At 41.8% G+C, this 15,511-nt stretch overlaps 1 protein-coding gene and 1 long non-coding RNA gene across 5 annotated transcripts in view; one reads left to right on the top strand and one right to left on the bottom strand.

The window, feature by feature from the left end:
* NAB1 (NGFI-A binding protein 1) overlaps positions 1 to 3,010 on the bottom strand; it is a 43,835-nt gene extending 40,825 nt beyond the window's left edge. For 2 of the 3 annotated variants that reach the window (XM_045480543.1, XM_045480545.1), the window contains exon 1: positions 2,736 to 2,986. The gene's annotated coding sequence lies outside the window, so the exon portion shown is untranslated. Of the gene's footprint in view, positions 1 to 2,735 lie in introns of all 3 variants that reach the window. The other variant, XM_045480544.1, reaches the window with a different exon arrangement.
* The window catches only part of LOC123599234, a 56,339-nt gene continuing 43,569 nt past the window's right edge, over positions 2,742 to 15,511 (top strand). For both annotated transcript variants that reach the window (XR_006713060.1, XR_006713059.1), the window contains exon 1: positions 2,742 to 2,922. This is a non-coding gene — a long non-coding RNA (uncharacterized LOC123599234). The remainder of the gene's footprint in view (positions 2,923 to 15,511) is intronic.

The raw sequence follows: 15,511 nt of genomic DNA, 5'->3' as shown, positions 1-15,511 counted from the left end.
CTCTCTCTGCCCCTCCCCTGCTCATGCTCTGCCTCTCTGTGTCACTAAAAAATAAATAAATGTTAAAGAAAGAGAAAAAAAAAGAAAAAAAATAAATTTCTCTTTAAAATTAAATTAATGTACTGTGCAAATTAACGTTCAGCCCCCTAAACAGAATGTATTGAGAAATGACAAACTATTTGAAACCCTAATGGTATGTTTTAGCTGTGAGAATTCTGACAAGATGAGGATTACTATTTTTTCCCAGCATCAACTTCTCTGATTTCCCACTTGTTCCATTATTAAGTTTAAGAGAGTTTAAGACATTCTACTATTGTACTAGTTTTTTGAACATGTCAGATCAAAAAGGAAATTTGCATTTAATATCGTAACTGTGCTAATCTTCATTCTACTGAAAAGTATGAAAGAAGCAGGTAAGATAAAACTAAATCCAAAGCAAAGGGGCTAGGGACCTTTTATTATGCCTGAATGGGGATTATTTATTCCTTAACAGATTTAAAGAACTCCATGATGAAATATTCATATGCGAGACAATTATACATTAGCAAGACCTAAACTGTTCAAAACATTATAAAATGGTCCTTTCCATGAAAGAAATATAAAGCATAAAACATCATATTCATAATGCACATGAAGAGCACCAACAAAAATAAACAGACTTCTAATGGAATAGATGAGACCCAAGTCTTAGAAAAGAGTCTAGGTCAAGAGACACACAAACCTGCCATATTTGTTTCCATTCAACTACCTTTTACTTTAAATATTTAAAGCTCATGCAATAGATTCTTCAAAGGTCTCTCCCACTTTGCAATACATTTAATTTCTTCTTTCAGAGCATCCACAATGCAAACCCCCAAAATCCTTAATAATAAACCATTATGTCCTTAAAGTGTGATTAAAATATCGGAAGCTTTAACTGATTCTCAGAGGAATGAAAATCTATTAACTTTCCTATAGGAAAATGGGTGTTCCTTAATAGTCACAAAAAAAGGAAAATTTTAAATTATTTTAGCTGAGATTAAATTATATCAATAATTCTGAAAAAGGATGAGATTTAATTAATATATCAAATTACTTATTAGACATATAAACTCACTAAATTTTCTTTTAACAGGTTTAGTATTCCTAAGGATTTCTGTCATTTTAATTACATCCACAATTAGCAGGCAGAATGAAATAAAATTAAAAGTCTACAATGCCTCAATGTTATTATTATTAATATGGATTCATTCACATATAACAGAGAATCACCAGAGACAAGGAATAGGAGATTTTTCTAATACCAGGATGGCATATTAACTTTTGTGCAAGATGCTAAACTAATAAAATTAAAACAAGAAACTTTCCCATGGTTCCTTGAAATTATTTTCTTTCAAGACCTAATTTTCCAGCATCCAACACCCCAACAAGAACAAAGAAGGCTGACCTTGCCAGACAGCTATACATTTTTAAGAGGACTTTTATATGTATTTTAATACCTAGGGGTATAACATAATTTTTAAGCTTAATTAAAGGACAATATTAAATGTCTCAAATGATATTGAAAGATGGAGGAAAAAGGATACCCTTGAATCTAAGAGCCCACTTCTACTGGCACTTAGGTTAGAAGCAGCTCTTTTAAGCCTTCACCCAAAATAGAGAAAGCCCTATGCATCGTTTTCCAATATTTCTCCTTAAAACCCACACATAAATTGTGACGTGTCATAATTTGGTATGTTTCACAAGGGAAAATCTTCAAAAAAGTGAAAATCTAAAAAGGTAATTCACTGTGTGCACACTTTTCTAACAAAACAGCCTAGCATTTCCTACGTGACTAATCTATTTTAAATTCCGTTCCTCTGTTCCTATGCAATCTAATATTATCTATTAAAACTGCCAAAATATTTTTAAACAAGATCTGAGAATTTCCCTCTCAGCTTCTGATCTTTGCACTCCTTGAGTTTGCAGACACGTCACTGGCAAACCAATTGGTAGTGACAGGTTACTCCAAGTCAATTCTTTGGGATGCAATCTGAAATTGACAGTTACCCCAAATTTTCCATGCCTCACGGATCTCAATGAGTGTGGTGGGATAAAGCTACATGCAAGTCAAAGATTCCTTCAGATCACCTGCTGCAAACTTGGTCTGCAGAATCTATACCTACCTGCATCTTCCAACCCAATTATCCTTTTCCAAGACCTCGGAATATTTTTATATTTTTAGGCTTACTTGGAAGTGTCGTTTCATATCTTAAGGCTTGTGAACCCTGAGATTGAAAGCCATAAACCTGATATCACTTGCAATGTTTCTCCATGAATAAGATCACACACCTCTGCCTGCATCCAAGGCTTTTATGTCCCACATGTGTTTGCAAATTCCACACTCGGCCTTAGTGAGCACGAGTCTCTCGCTTCCCTGCACCTTGGTGCCAAGTTTCTGTAAGCCACTTCCAAGCAAAACTCTCCTTCCGCTTTTAAAAAGAAAACTACATTTGGAAAGAGAGGATACCCTGGAGAAAAATTAAGACTGAGTGTAACATTTCTATAAAGTAAACAAATCAACAAAAAGATTCCCCCCCTGGGGAAGGTGGCTGCAAAACTCAGGGGCCAGCGCGAACACCCACCACGCACCCCCGAGCCCCGCGCGACGACCCCAGTCGCGTTAGAATGGACTCGCACCCACGGCTCTCTCGGAGGAAAGACGCACAACCCAGGCCCGCTGCCTTGCTCGCCCTCTTCTCGCTGCCCCGGCGCACCGAATTTCTCCGGGAATCGCCCACACGAGCCAGATGCCGCCCTCTCCTTCCGGTGGCGGCCGCGCGGGGCCCGCTCCCCAGGACGCCGGCCCCTGAGTGCCCGCGCGGCCCGGCGACTCTGCCGCCCCAAGTTCGCCCGCCGCCTCACGAGCGCCAACGCGTCTCGCACTTGGCAGACAGCGAGCAGGTACGTACTCGGCCAGCGGCTGCAGCGGTCTTGGCACACTCTCCCGCGAGGACTGCTCAGCCCCAACTCCGAAGTGATGGCCCCCAGCTCTCCCTCCTCAGGCGGCAGCGGCGGCCGGGACGCCCCCGCTCCCATCGAGGGGGGAAGGGAAGGTGGTGGGCGCGCTCTCCCTGCTTCCCCCCCAGCTCGGACCCGCCGCTCCTTCCTGCCCGCCAGCCCCGACGGCGCTCCGCTCGGCCGCGTTGGCGGCGGCGGCTCCTCAGGGCTCCGGCGCGCGGGCGGTGGCAGCCGCACCTCCCCCGCCGCGTCCTCCCTCCTCCTCCCTTCCCTTCTCCTCCCGGCGCGCGCTGCACCCTCCCCCTCCCCCGCCCGCCTCCGCCGCCTCCACCCCCCGCGCGCTGTCACATTGGGAGATTCCGCTCTTGCTACATTCGCCGCTCCGGCTCCCGCCCACGCGCGGCCGAGTGACGCAGATCCCGGCGTGGGCCGCCGCGGGGCGGGGGCGGGGGCGGCGGCCGCCGGGACCCGGGCTCGGCCTCTTCCCGCCGCCCCCTCCGCGGAATCCGGAGGGCGGCCCATTCACACGGCAGCTGGGAGGAACCAAGTGGGCGCCCGGGAGGGGGCGGCTCCCGCGAGTCCCGCTCCGGGCGGGGGGAGGGGGCGGGAAGGAGGGAAACGGGGGTGGAGGGCGGGAGGGGACGCCGCCTCGGGCCTGCTCTCCAGCTGCCAAGTGAACCGGGAAGATTTGCAATTTAAAAAAAAATTCTTTTTTAATGTGTGAGGTTCCCAATATAGTATTTCAAAGAGCATACCCCGCCAAATCCAACATCCTCCGGGAGGCTGACTTGAAAAAAAATAGAGAGCGCCCTCGGCCCACTAATCTGGGCGCCGTCCTCGCCCCCGCAGGCGAGGCGGGTGCGCCAGGTGCGCCCCTTGCCCTTTGGTCCCAGGCGGCCTGCGGGAAGTTAGCCGCGACCGCACTGAGTGGGGGCGGCAGGTGCGCAGAGCTGGGAGAAAAACTGGCGATTTTGGAGAATCTCTGCCTCGCCCATCTTGCCCCCTCCCCAGCACTGCCTCGGCGTTGGGGGTGGGGGAGGAGGGGAAGAGTGAGAACCCACAAACCCAAAGTGCGGATTTGACGACTGTCCTGCTTTGCCCGGCAACTTAATTCCACCCTTCTCAACCCTCCTAAAAACCTGCCTGTGTTATTTTACTGGTTAATATTTTCTATTTCCTGGGTGAAGAAATCCGATGGTGCTTAGAACAGTTCTGGGGTGTATTTAAACAGAGTTCCCGAGGCACGCTATAGAATTTTTGAGTTTGGTTTGCACCAACTTTTCAAACCCAAGAAAGTATTAAAACACCTCCATAAATGTACCTCAGCTACTGTCACAATTTTTGGAAATTTGTTTTAGAATCTATTATCTCTTTACAAAAACGGGAAAATGAAAGAATTCCCCGAATGTTTAGCAACGTGCTCTTGAAGGGCAGAACACATTTAGTAAATCTAAACTACTGCAGATACAGGTAGAATTCCGTTTTAACATACATATAAAAACTCAGTTTTATAGGAAGCCATTCCCACATCCTGGCTGGGTTCCCAGTGTGCCTACTTCGCTGATGGGGATACAAGGCATTCTTTGAAATGGGAAATTCTTCATACCACATCTTTATGTTGCAGCAACGGATGGGATGATAACATTGAAAGAAAAATGCCTTATTAAAGTACTGAACTTCTTTTTTTCTTTCTTTCAAAAACACGTTGAAAGAATGAGTATTACCACAACGGGATATATATAATTAAACTTCTTTTTCCAGTGTTACTGAAAGGTTCTGTATGGAGTAGTTGCATTGACATATCAAATGAATAAGCATGCTTGCTTCCTCAAATTCTTCAACTGAAGAAATCACTGCTGGAAGTTTGTCTTAGCCTAATTGTCATGGTTTTGAAGTTGTGGACCTTGTTCTGCTAAAGAGAAAGTTAACAGGTTGTTATGAAATAAAGACAATTTCTTGGAAAGATTACAGGTTAACAAATTTTCAGGCAATGAAATCTGCAAAATTCTAGTTTCTGTCTGGAATACTCATGTTTTGCAAACATTGTTGGTTCTGAATAGCTAGAAAAAAATAAGTTTCTTCCATAAGTATGTACAGTTAGTGATTCACAAGTCATGAAATGAGCAGTCTTAACCTGGACTGTTGAGCCTCCCAGTAGAATTGTTTCCAGAGTTGGTAGAAATGACATTAAATCCTTTTCCTGAGCCTTTATATGTTTGGCCAGTCTTGAACATGCTGCTGAAAAGGAAATATGTCACAGCAGATATTTTTTCTTCCGACTTGTAACTGCTAATAGTTGTTCCCCCTCACCCATGGGGATATGTTCTAAGACCCCCCCAGTGGATGTTTGAAGCCGCAAATAGTACCAAACCCTATATATATTATGTTTTTTCCTGTATATATCTATGATAAATTTATAAATTAGGCACAGTAAGAGGTTAACAACTATGACTAATAATAAAATAGAACCATTATAATAATATACTGTAATAAAAGTTATGGAAATGTGGTCTTTTTTTCTCAAAATATCTTATTGTCCTATACTAACCCTTCTAGGGGTGATGAGATGAACTGAGGTGAATGACTAGGTATTGTGACATAATTGGCCTTCTGATATATCAGAAGGAGGATCATCTACTTCTGGACGATGGATTACTGAAACTATAGAAAGTGAAATCTGGGGCTACCATATTTCTACAGTTAAACACTGAAAACCTTCTTGTTTGTTTTGTGGGCACATTTAGGTAGTCTATTCTTCCATCTTTGCATTGCCTTAAACACTCTATGGTGCTGGGGTAAGCAATGGGAGGAAGGAAAATGAAAAGATAAATTTTTAAGCTTTTAGGCATCAATTTCTATGCTTGTATAGTGTCTATATGACAACTATATAGCCAACTAGTCAGTGTGGCTGCTCACAAAGAGAATTCATCTGTATCTGATAAAGAAGCATGATTCTTGAGGTACCTGGGTGGCTCAGTTGGTTAAGCATCTGACCTCAGGTTAGGATCTCACAGTTTGTGGCTTCATAGCCCCCTGCTTCTGATGCTGTGTCTCCCGCTCTCACTTTGCCCCTCCCCTGCTCACATTCTGTCTCTCTCTGTCTCTCAAAAATGAATAAATGTTAAAAAAAAAAAAAGTATGATACCACTTGTCATCCATACTACCATACCACTTGTCATCCATACTACCCCAAACACCACCTCCTGTTCCACCTCCACCCCACCCCATGTCCAGACACACACAGTTATCTCCCATTGCCAGGCCCTGGTGGTTTGTTAAGGGAAGACATTCCATCCCCTATGGTAAAAACTATAAATTCTGATCGTTCCATATTCCATTCCATCTTGTAAGTGTGTCTTATACTTCTCTTGAATTCAATACATATGTGTTTAACAGGATCTAAAAAAAAAAATATGTTATCAGAAATTCTTCAGTGATTGGGGCACCTGTATAGTTCAGTCAGTTAAGCTTCTGACTCTTGATTTTGGCTCAGGTCATGGTCTCACAGTCCTGAGATCAAGCCCTGCATCGGGCTCTGAGCTGAGCGTGGAGCCTGCTTGGGACTTTCTCTCTCTGCTTCTGCCCCTCCCCTGCTTGCACAGTCTCTGTTTCTCAAAATAAATAAATAAACATTTTTTAAAAACCAAAAAAATACTTCAGTGATTAAAGTGCATTTGCACAAATAAGGAGTTCTTTGGACAAAACCATTTCCACATGATGAAACTAAAAAAGTTTTTAGTAAAAAAAAATGTAAAAAGTTGGTAGTGGTTCTGACATTTGAGTGAAAAATTTTGCTGAAAGAGCATTACTTTATTACTTTCAGAAAGATTTTTTACTTTAAAATGCCTCAGTGATTCAAAACAAAAGAATTCATAATATATTTAAAATGTTCTTAGAGGAGAGAAAGAGTAGCATTATGGCTTATGACCTACAAGATTTAAGATACAATATAATGCTATCCTCCAGATTTGCTATTACTGCCTCAGAACAATTCTATACTTAACGAATTTTCCACTCTATGTGGTGGTGGCCCTACAATTAACTGAGTCATGTGTAATATTCATATAACCAGAAATATAATTAAAACTACCCTTATTTTACAATAAGAAATTTAAAGCTTTGGACATGTACTATAAATTAAGTCGATTTTTGAATGTGTGAGAGTTGAGTATTTTCTCATTTCAATGAGACTTGAATATTTAAAAAAAACAAGTTTCTTCAAGGTAAGCTAATAGGAATGTGTTTCATAGCTAGTAATTTCAAGAGCTTGCTCTTTTTCAAAAAATAAGCATATTTTCGCACATTGCATTTTATTATAAAACACTGTAAACAGATCTTAAGATGTAAAGGATTATGAAGTTCACCAACCTAATTCAACCTCTTGTGTATATTCAAAGTATGTTCAAATACCTTGCAGAAACTCAACATACAATTAGTTTAGTTCAAATAGCTCATTTATAAGTTGGTTATTTTGAACTTGTATTGCCATTCCTATTGGGGAAGAAAAAAAAATGAGACTGATTCCCAGCATGGGAATCTACAAATGGTTATAAAGTGCAAGTTAAAATACAGAATTACAGACTTTGGGGGGACAAGGTGGGCTCTTAGAGGTCATCTAACACAATTGACTTCTACAGTTAAAGACATTTACACTATACATTGCTAATATGAACAGCAGAAAAATACTAATATAATATTAAATAGTAAATACAACCAAACATTTAATTGAATGAAGAGTAATTTTAGTTTTGTTTTTTATTTTTTTAATGTTTATTTAAAAAAAATTTTTTTTTTTTCAACGTTTATTTATTTTTGGGACAGAGAGAGACAGAGCATGAACGGGGGAGGGGCAGAGAGAGAGGGAGACACAGAATCGGAAACAGGCTCCAGGCTCTGAGCCATCAGCCCAGAGCCTGATGCGGGGCTCGAACTCACGGACCGCGAGATCGTGACCTGGCTGAGTGACCTGGCTGAAGTCGGATGCTTAACCGACTGCGCCACCCAGGCGCCCCTTAATGTTTATTTATTTTTGAGAGAGACAGCGCATGCCAGCAGAGGCAGAGCAGAGAGGAAGGAAGGCACAGAATCTGAAGCAGGCTCCAGGCTCTGAGCTGTCAGCACAGAGCCCAACGTGGGGTTCGAACCCACAAACCTCGAGATCGTGACCTGAGCCAAAGTCAGACACTCAATCTAGTGAGCTACCCAGGCGCCCCAATTTTGGTTTTATTTTTAAAAATTTGTGTTTAAGATAGAAGGGAATGTAAATGTAAAGTTTTGAGAAGACTTTCCAAAGAGAATTTCTGGACACTTTTTAAGGAATTGGGACTGGTTTTTCTTCCTTCTTTATCTTCTCTGGCAGTAGTGATTACAACTCAGCTACGCTTTCTCTTCCTATCCTTTTCCTTCTCTGACATCGTCCATGCAGGATTTGTACAGTTAACTGTTTCATAATGCTGTTTTCAGGTCTCAACACTGACTACTGTCCACCTATCCCTGGCTGTGATGAACTGAGTGTTTGTGTCCTCCCAAATTTCATTTGTTGCAATGCTAATCCCAACTATTAGGAAGTGGGCCTTTGGGAGATGAGTAGGTCATGATGGTAAAGCTCTCATCAATGTAAGTGCCCTTGTTAAAGAGACACCAGAGAGTTCTCTTGCCCCTTCTAACATGTGAAGACATAGCAAGAAGATAGCCACCTATGAACCAGGAATGGCTCCTTTTAAGACACCAAATCATCTGTCAGTATCTTGATCTTGGACTTCCAGATTGTGAAGAAATAAACGTTTGTTGTTTAAGCCACTCAGTCTATGGTACTTTTGTTGTGGCAGCCTTAATGGACTAAGACACTGGTCACTAATAATTCTCAGCTAACTACACAAGGCAGAGGGTGGAGAATGGGTGAAATACTCTGCTCATAGTCTCTGGAATTTATCCAAATTGTCTTCCGTATGCACACCTCATTCTGGGCTTTCTCATTCCTCACAATCCCATGTTTGGCTTCTGCTCTCCCCCCAATTGACTGAGACTGACAGAATTCTATGCTCAGTCACCCACCTTTCTCTGAGCTGCTCTCTTACTTCAGGTCTGCACTTTGCAGGAAGGAGACGCTCTTTTTTTTTTTTTTAATTTATTTATTCTATCAGAGAGAGAGAGAGAGAGAGAGAGAAAGCATGCACACAATTGGGGGAGGGGCAGAGAGAGAGGGAGAGAGAGAATCTTAAACTGGCTCCACACTGTCAGCTCAGAGCCCAATTCAGGGCTCAAACCCACAAACTGAGAGATCATGATGTGAGCCAAAATCAAGAGTCAACTGCTCAGTGCACTGAGCCACCCAGGGCACCCCCAGCTAGTGTACCTCTTTTAAGCATTACATATGAGGGTGGATGAAAGATTTTGGTATTTTCCTTGCCAAAAGTGTGTTGACTTGTCAGCCAAGATACGGGGCTTTTTCAAGTTCATGAAAGGAGGAAGGGAATAGGAATAGCATGTAAAGGAAGAGAGCTGTTCTTAAGGTAAATGGGCAAGAGTTGGAAGAAAGTGGAGGGAGAAAAAGAGACAAAGAAAATAACCATGCACCTGTGAGAAGCTGACTCAAGTGGACATAACTATTCTGAAAGAAGTAGAAAGAAAGAAAGTACTGAAGTGCATGACTCTGCTGAAGAAGAAAAAGAAGAGACAGAGAAGAGATCAACCCGACATAAATTCCACAAAAGAGTGCTCTTGACCTGGGACAAATGGCAATGATGGAAGGGAGCATTAGGGATTGATCCTCAGGAAGTAGGGACAGAGGAAAAGTGGTTTTCCTGTCCCCTTCACTTAAAGAGAGCCTGTACATTATCTTTGAGTTGGATTGGGAGTGGTGGTGTATATTTTGGGTATATGTATATATCAGAAAAAGAAAAGAAGAACAGAATAGGTTCAAAGAATACCTACCACACCAAGTGCTTTCACCCTGCGATTATTCAAATATAAGGAAATTGAGTGTGTTAATGAGTTGAGCTACTTGTCACAACAAATTACTCAACACTGACTGCCTTCAAGGAGCAGACACTTTGAAAGGGCAATGCATGTACTGAAAAATAGGAGATTTAAAATTATTGAAATAAAAGTAAATCAAACACGGTTCTGTCCACATGTAATTTCCAAGTTACATCTTTATAGTTTTATAGAATTATATTGTTGTGCACACCCAGACTTATACTTTGTGACCATCAGCTTGCCCGGGATTGGCAATAATTTATGGTAGTCAAAAAATATAAAGACTGATTTCCTCATTTTCTGTCAGTATATTTTTTCATTTCCTACTGAAACAACAATCTGTAATAGTGACAGAGTGAGAATTTTTTCCAGCCATAAAATATATTCCTTAAATAAAATTCTCCAAATCATCCTGCTCTTGGTAAGGTTAGAGGCTCCTATGCACATGTCTGGTAAAAAGGAAAACAACATTTTAGCAGGGCGATTTGGCAAATCAAACCAGTAGTTTCAAAGTGTTCATTCTATTTGACCCAATAGATTCACTTCTAGTATATTATCCTAAGTTTATAAACATTTAAGAAGAGGATATTTATCACAGCATTATTTATAAATTTGAAAAACAAAACACCCCAAATAGTGAATTCATTGAGTTATATCACATCAATGTGATAGAACATATTCAATTTAATTTAATTCAATTAATATTTAATTTCATTTTAATTTAATTCAATTTAATAATATTGGGAAATGCTCATGATATAATGTTACTATGCAAAATAGAACAGAGCAGAATAATCCACAATCTCTCTACCTAATACATATGGGAAAAAGTTTACCAAATGTTAGCATAGTTATCTCTGGGTGATGGTATTACAGATAATTTTTATTTTTATGCTTTCTTAATTTGCAAAAATTTCAGCAACAAACATGTATTACTTTGAAAATCGGTGGGGGGGGGGTGGAATTTAAGTGTTATGTTTAACAAAGATTCCGGTTCAAAAGCAGTTTACAATGAAATAAAAATTAAAACAGAATTGTACTATATTTTTCTACTTCTTTGAGGAGGGCAACAAAAATCAGGAACTTATTCAGCAAATATGTATTGAGCCATTTGTACGTAATCCATCGTGTATAATTATGTCTTGAAAGTCTACCATGTGTCAGATAGATCTAGAGATATAGGCTTAGCTTGATTGCACTTCTTTAATCTGATATTACAAATGCAGTCATATCTCTTTGTTTTTGTCTGATTAATCATTCAAGTATGTGTCCGCTTGTGTCTTTTTCTCGTGGCTTCCCCCGACTCCAGAGACTTCTGCAGCCCCTGGCTTTTGTACAGTGATTCAAAGAGTGGTGTTCCTTTCTTTCATATTGGTTTCCACATCTCAAGAGTGACACACTTGGTGTCTGAGCCGCCTCTGTTGTCACTGTTTCTCACTGTCCCTGTTGTGCTGCAGAAAGCTGGCCAGAAAGGGGACCAGGTCCAGTGCTGGTCCCCTGCTGCCTGAGACCCTTCTGTAGGTCACTGTGGTTGTTTAGGGGAGGACGGAGGAGCCCACTCTCTCCAAGACTTCAGTTTGCAGGTCTCTGGTCTTACTTCCTTTCACAGATGCAGCCTGTCCCAAGAATGCCAGTTCTGTGCTGGCCCTTGCTCACCTCCAAACCTAAAGCCACCCCTACCCCCCATCCCAGGGATCAAACCATGGCAATGACTCTTTCTCAGACGACTTTTTGATAGATTTAAAATTTATTTTACTGTATCTTTTCTGGATTATATCAGTTTTGAGTCATTCTTCTCATTCCTGTTCTTTGGACCTCTCAGTGTGCCTAACAGTGGAGGTTCATTTGTGTAAGGACTATTTACATTGCTGCGAAGGTTCCTGTGGCAGGCTGCCCAGATGCTTAGGATCCAGATCCTTGGAGCACCAGGGCAGTTACACAAGGCCCTTCTGTGTGTCCCGTTTTCGCCCTGCACTCCCACTCACACATACTATGGATGGGTAGGAGTATTGAAGAACTGAACGCTCTACCTTCCTTGTATGCCAAGGTCAAGAAAAAGGCAGGTTACTTACGAGGTGGCACTTGGCAAGCAAGAACAGACACTCAGAAACAGGTAGATAGTCTGGGGACAATTAGAGGCAGGAAAAGGTATTGTAAAGAAGCCTGGGCAGTCTGGACTTCCCACACGGCACAAGGGCACAGCGCTCTAACAACCAGAAGTCCTGCCTGAGAAAAAAGGGGGGACTCAGGCCAGGCGAGATCGCGCCCTGCCCCCACCCCAGCTGCCTGGAGTGGTGGGACTACTCCTCTCTCCCCAGGGCTCCACAGAGATCTAGGCAACTTCTGGCTCCCCACCTCTCCCTTTGCATTTCACCCTACTGCTTCCATTTGCTTTCTCCTGCCTCTCTGGCACCCAGTACTCTGCTGACATCTGAGTTTGTTTCCTGACAAGGAAGGACATGATCTAATTCAGATATACCTGGAGGTGTTAGTGTGTAGAGGCACAGATGTTCATGCCTGGAGATTATTTATTTGTTCAACAATTAAGCACCTACCAAAGCACACACACGAAGCCTACATGCTCAAGAGAATTAAAAAAGAAAATTCTCAGGGCGCCTGGGTGGCTCAGTCGGTTGAGCATCCGACTTCAGCTTAGGTCATGACCTCACGGCTTGTGAGTTCAAGCCCCTTGTTGGGCTCTGTGCTGACAGCTCAGAGCCTGGAGCCTGCTTCATACTCTGGGTCTCCCTCTCTCTCTGCCCCTCCCCCGCTCATGCTGTCTCTCTCTGTCTCTCAAAAATAAAAAAAACATTAAAAAATTTAAAAAAGAGGGTGTCTGGGTGGCTCAGTCGGTTAAGCGACCAACTTCAGCTCAGGTCATGATCTCACAGTCCATGAGTCCGAGCCCGCGTCAGGCTCTGTGCTCACAGCTCAGAGCCTGGAGCCTGCTTCGGATTCTGTGTCTCCCTCTCTCTCTGCCCTTCCCACATTCATGCTCTACCAAAAATTAATAAACGTTAAAAAATTTTTTTTCTAATTTTTTAAAAAGAAAAAAAAAGAAAATTCTTGGGGCGCCTAGGTGGCTCAGTCAGTTGAGCATCTGACTTCCTCTTGGGTCATGATCCCGGGGTCTCTGAGTTTGAGCCCCGCATCAGGCTCTGCACTGACAGAACAGAGCCTGCTTGGGATTCTCTCTCTCCCTCTCTTTCTCTGCCCCTCCCCTGCTCTCTCTCTCTCTCTCCCTCTCTCAAAATAAATACACATTTAAAAAAAATCCTCTGCCCTAATTCCTGGTCAAGGAAGGGGAACAGACATGCAAAAGAATAGTTAATCCACATATAAGATGTTCCTAGTCACACAATGGAAAATATGATGGTTCTGCTCCAGATGGGGCAGAGGGACAAACATCAGGAGGCTTATAAGAAAGTGACAATTGGACAGGTCTTGAAGGATTGATTTAATATTAGGACTTGGGAAATACAGGCACTCCCCAGCAAGTACAGAGGCAGTGAAACAGCATGAAGCAGAAGCAGTGAATTAGGGCAGTAATTGTAAAATGAAACATAACTGGCTCGAAAGGACTTGAGAATGACTTGTGAAGAGGGCAGAGGCAGAAGTCACAGTTGCAAGACCAAACCAGTGTGGATTTTAGTCTGTCACTGTAGTTCTAGGCTTCAGAGAGTACCGGAGTCAAGTAGTGCTAGACATTAGGTGAGTAGTTGGAACTGGGAAGAGGGAGGTGATTGGAAGGGGAACAAGGGGGGGGTGGGGGGATGGGGGGGTGATTCTGAAGCGCTGGCAGGGCACTTCCATGGGTGTTTACTTTGTAATGATTTATTGGGGTGCCTGGGTGGCTCAGTTGGTTGAGCTTCTGACTTTAGCTCAGGTCATGATCTCAGTTTGTGGGTTCGGGCCCCGCGTTGGGCTCTGTGCTGACAACTTGGAGCCTGAAGCCTGCTTTGGATTCTGTGTCTCCCTCTCTCTCTGCCCTTCCCCTGCTCATGCTCTGTCTGTCTCTCTCTCTCTCTCTCATAAATAAATAAACATTAAAAAATTAAAAAAAAAATTTGTTGAGCTGCATATTTCTGTTTTTGGTTCTTAATGTGTGTTCTATTTCTCAGTTGCAAAAAAGAAAAAAAAAATCAAGCTGGGTAGTTTGTAGAAAATGAAATTCCAGGGTTCAGACATTCTGATTGAGTAGGCCTGGGCTGGGATTTAGGAATCTGCATTTTTAGAACAGTTATGTTAGAGGATCTAAAGCCAAAAGGGACCCCTAAACCACATTTGAGAATGCTAGGGCTGTCAGGGAGTGATCCAAGAGTTTAAGCAAGAAATGAAGAACAAAGATTTGCCTGTCTGAATGTGCTAGATTAGGAAAAGAAAGATGCTGAGGATGACTTTCATCTTAGACCCAATAGAACTTATAAGTCCTATGTCTCATCCATCTGTGCTATTGAAAGTTATGTGAAAAATAAGGCATAGCGATTTCTAAGTACTGAATGTATTTTTTTGAGATGTCATTTCTTTGGGAGGTTTCTTAAATATGAATTTTTTTGACCCCCAGTACATTAATTTATAATAGTCTAATTTAAGGCATGGAAGAAGCCCCTGCAATAGATATTGTGGGACAAGGAGCAGCTTTCAAGAATTTTTTGAATGAATGCATTCCCAGCCTGTGAGTAATAGTTGTTGAGTTATTGACCCACCATCATTGTGGCATGTGCTTAGGGATAGCCGATTTGCAGGGATACAGCTAAATTCTTTTTCTTGTGCTCTTTATAACCAGAGGGATATTTTTGTGACATAAAGCAACCAACATAGTATTCCTCCAAACCCTAATCCCTACAGAGAAAAAAAAAATGGCAACTTTTGTTTGAAAGCTGTTTTTTTCTTTGGTGTTCACAGAGTTGGAAAGAGGAAGGGGAAACTTTACTTGGGACAGTTCAAAAAGCTGAGACAAAATTTGCACATATTTTTTCCTCATAATTGAAGTACTGAGGAAATACCGTAAAGGTTTTTAATTGCCACAGTTATTATTTCTTTGTAACCAAAGTGCACCCATTCATCAGATTAGCAAAAATGTCAAAGTCTGACAACACAAAATGTTGGCTAGGATTAAGAACATAGGAACTCATATATTTCTGGTAAGAGTATAAATTGAAACAATCACTTTACAGAGCCATTTAGCAATATTTAGTCTGGTTAAAGATATGTATGCTCTTTGACCCAGAAATTTGTACTCTTGGGTATATTCTGAGATCAACCTCAGGAGTTACGTGCCTAAGCAGATATGTACAAGAATATTCACAGCAGCCTTGGTCTCCATAGTAAAAAGTTGTAAACAACCTACATTAGATGAACAGAAGAATTCATGAACAGATCATGATGTATTTATATAGTGGATATAGTGTGAAAATAAATGAAATAGATCTACATATCTCTCTGGAAGATTCTCACAAATATGATATTGAGTAAAAAATCTAGTTGCAGATGAATATGTACAGTGTGATGCCATTTATATCCAGGTTAAAATTTGTAAATACAAATGTGTGGG

This window comes from Leopardus geoffroyi, chromosome C1 (assembly GCF_018350155.1).
Source record: "Leopardus geoffroyi isolate Oge1 chromosome C1, O.geoffroyi_Oge1_pat1.0, whole genome shotgun sequence".
NCBI classification, from domain to species: domain Eukaryota; kingdom Metazoa; phylum Chordata; class Mammalia; order Carnivora; family Felidae; genus Leopardus; species Leopardus geoffroyi.
This window is presented reverse-complemented; position numbering and strand designations above follow the sequence as displayed.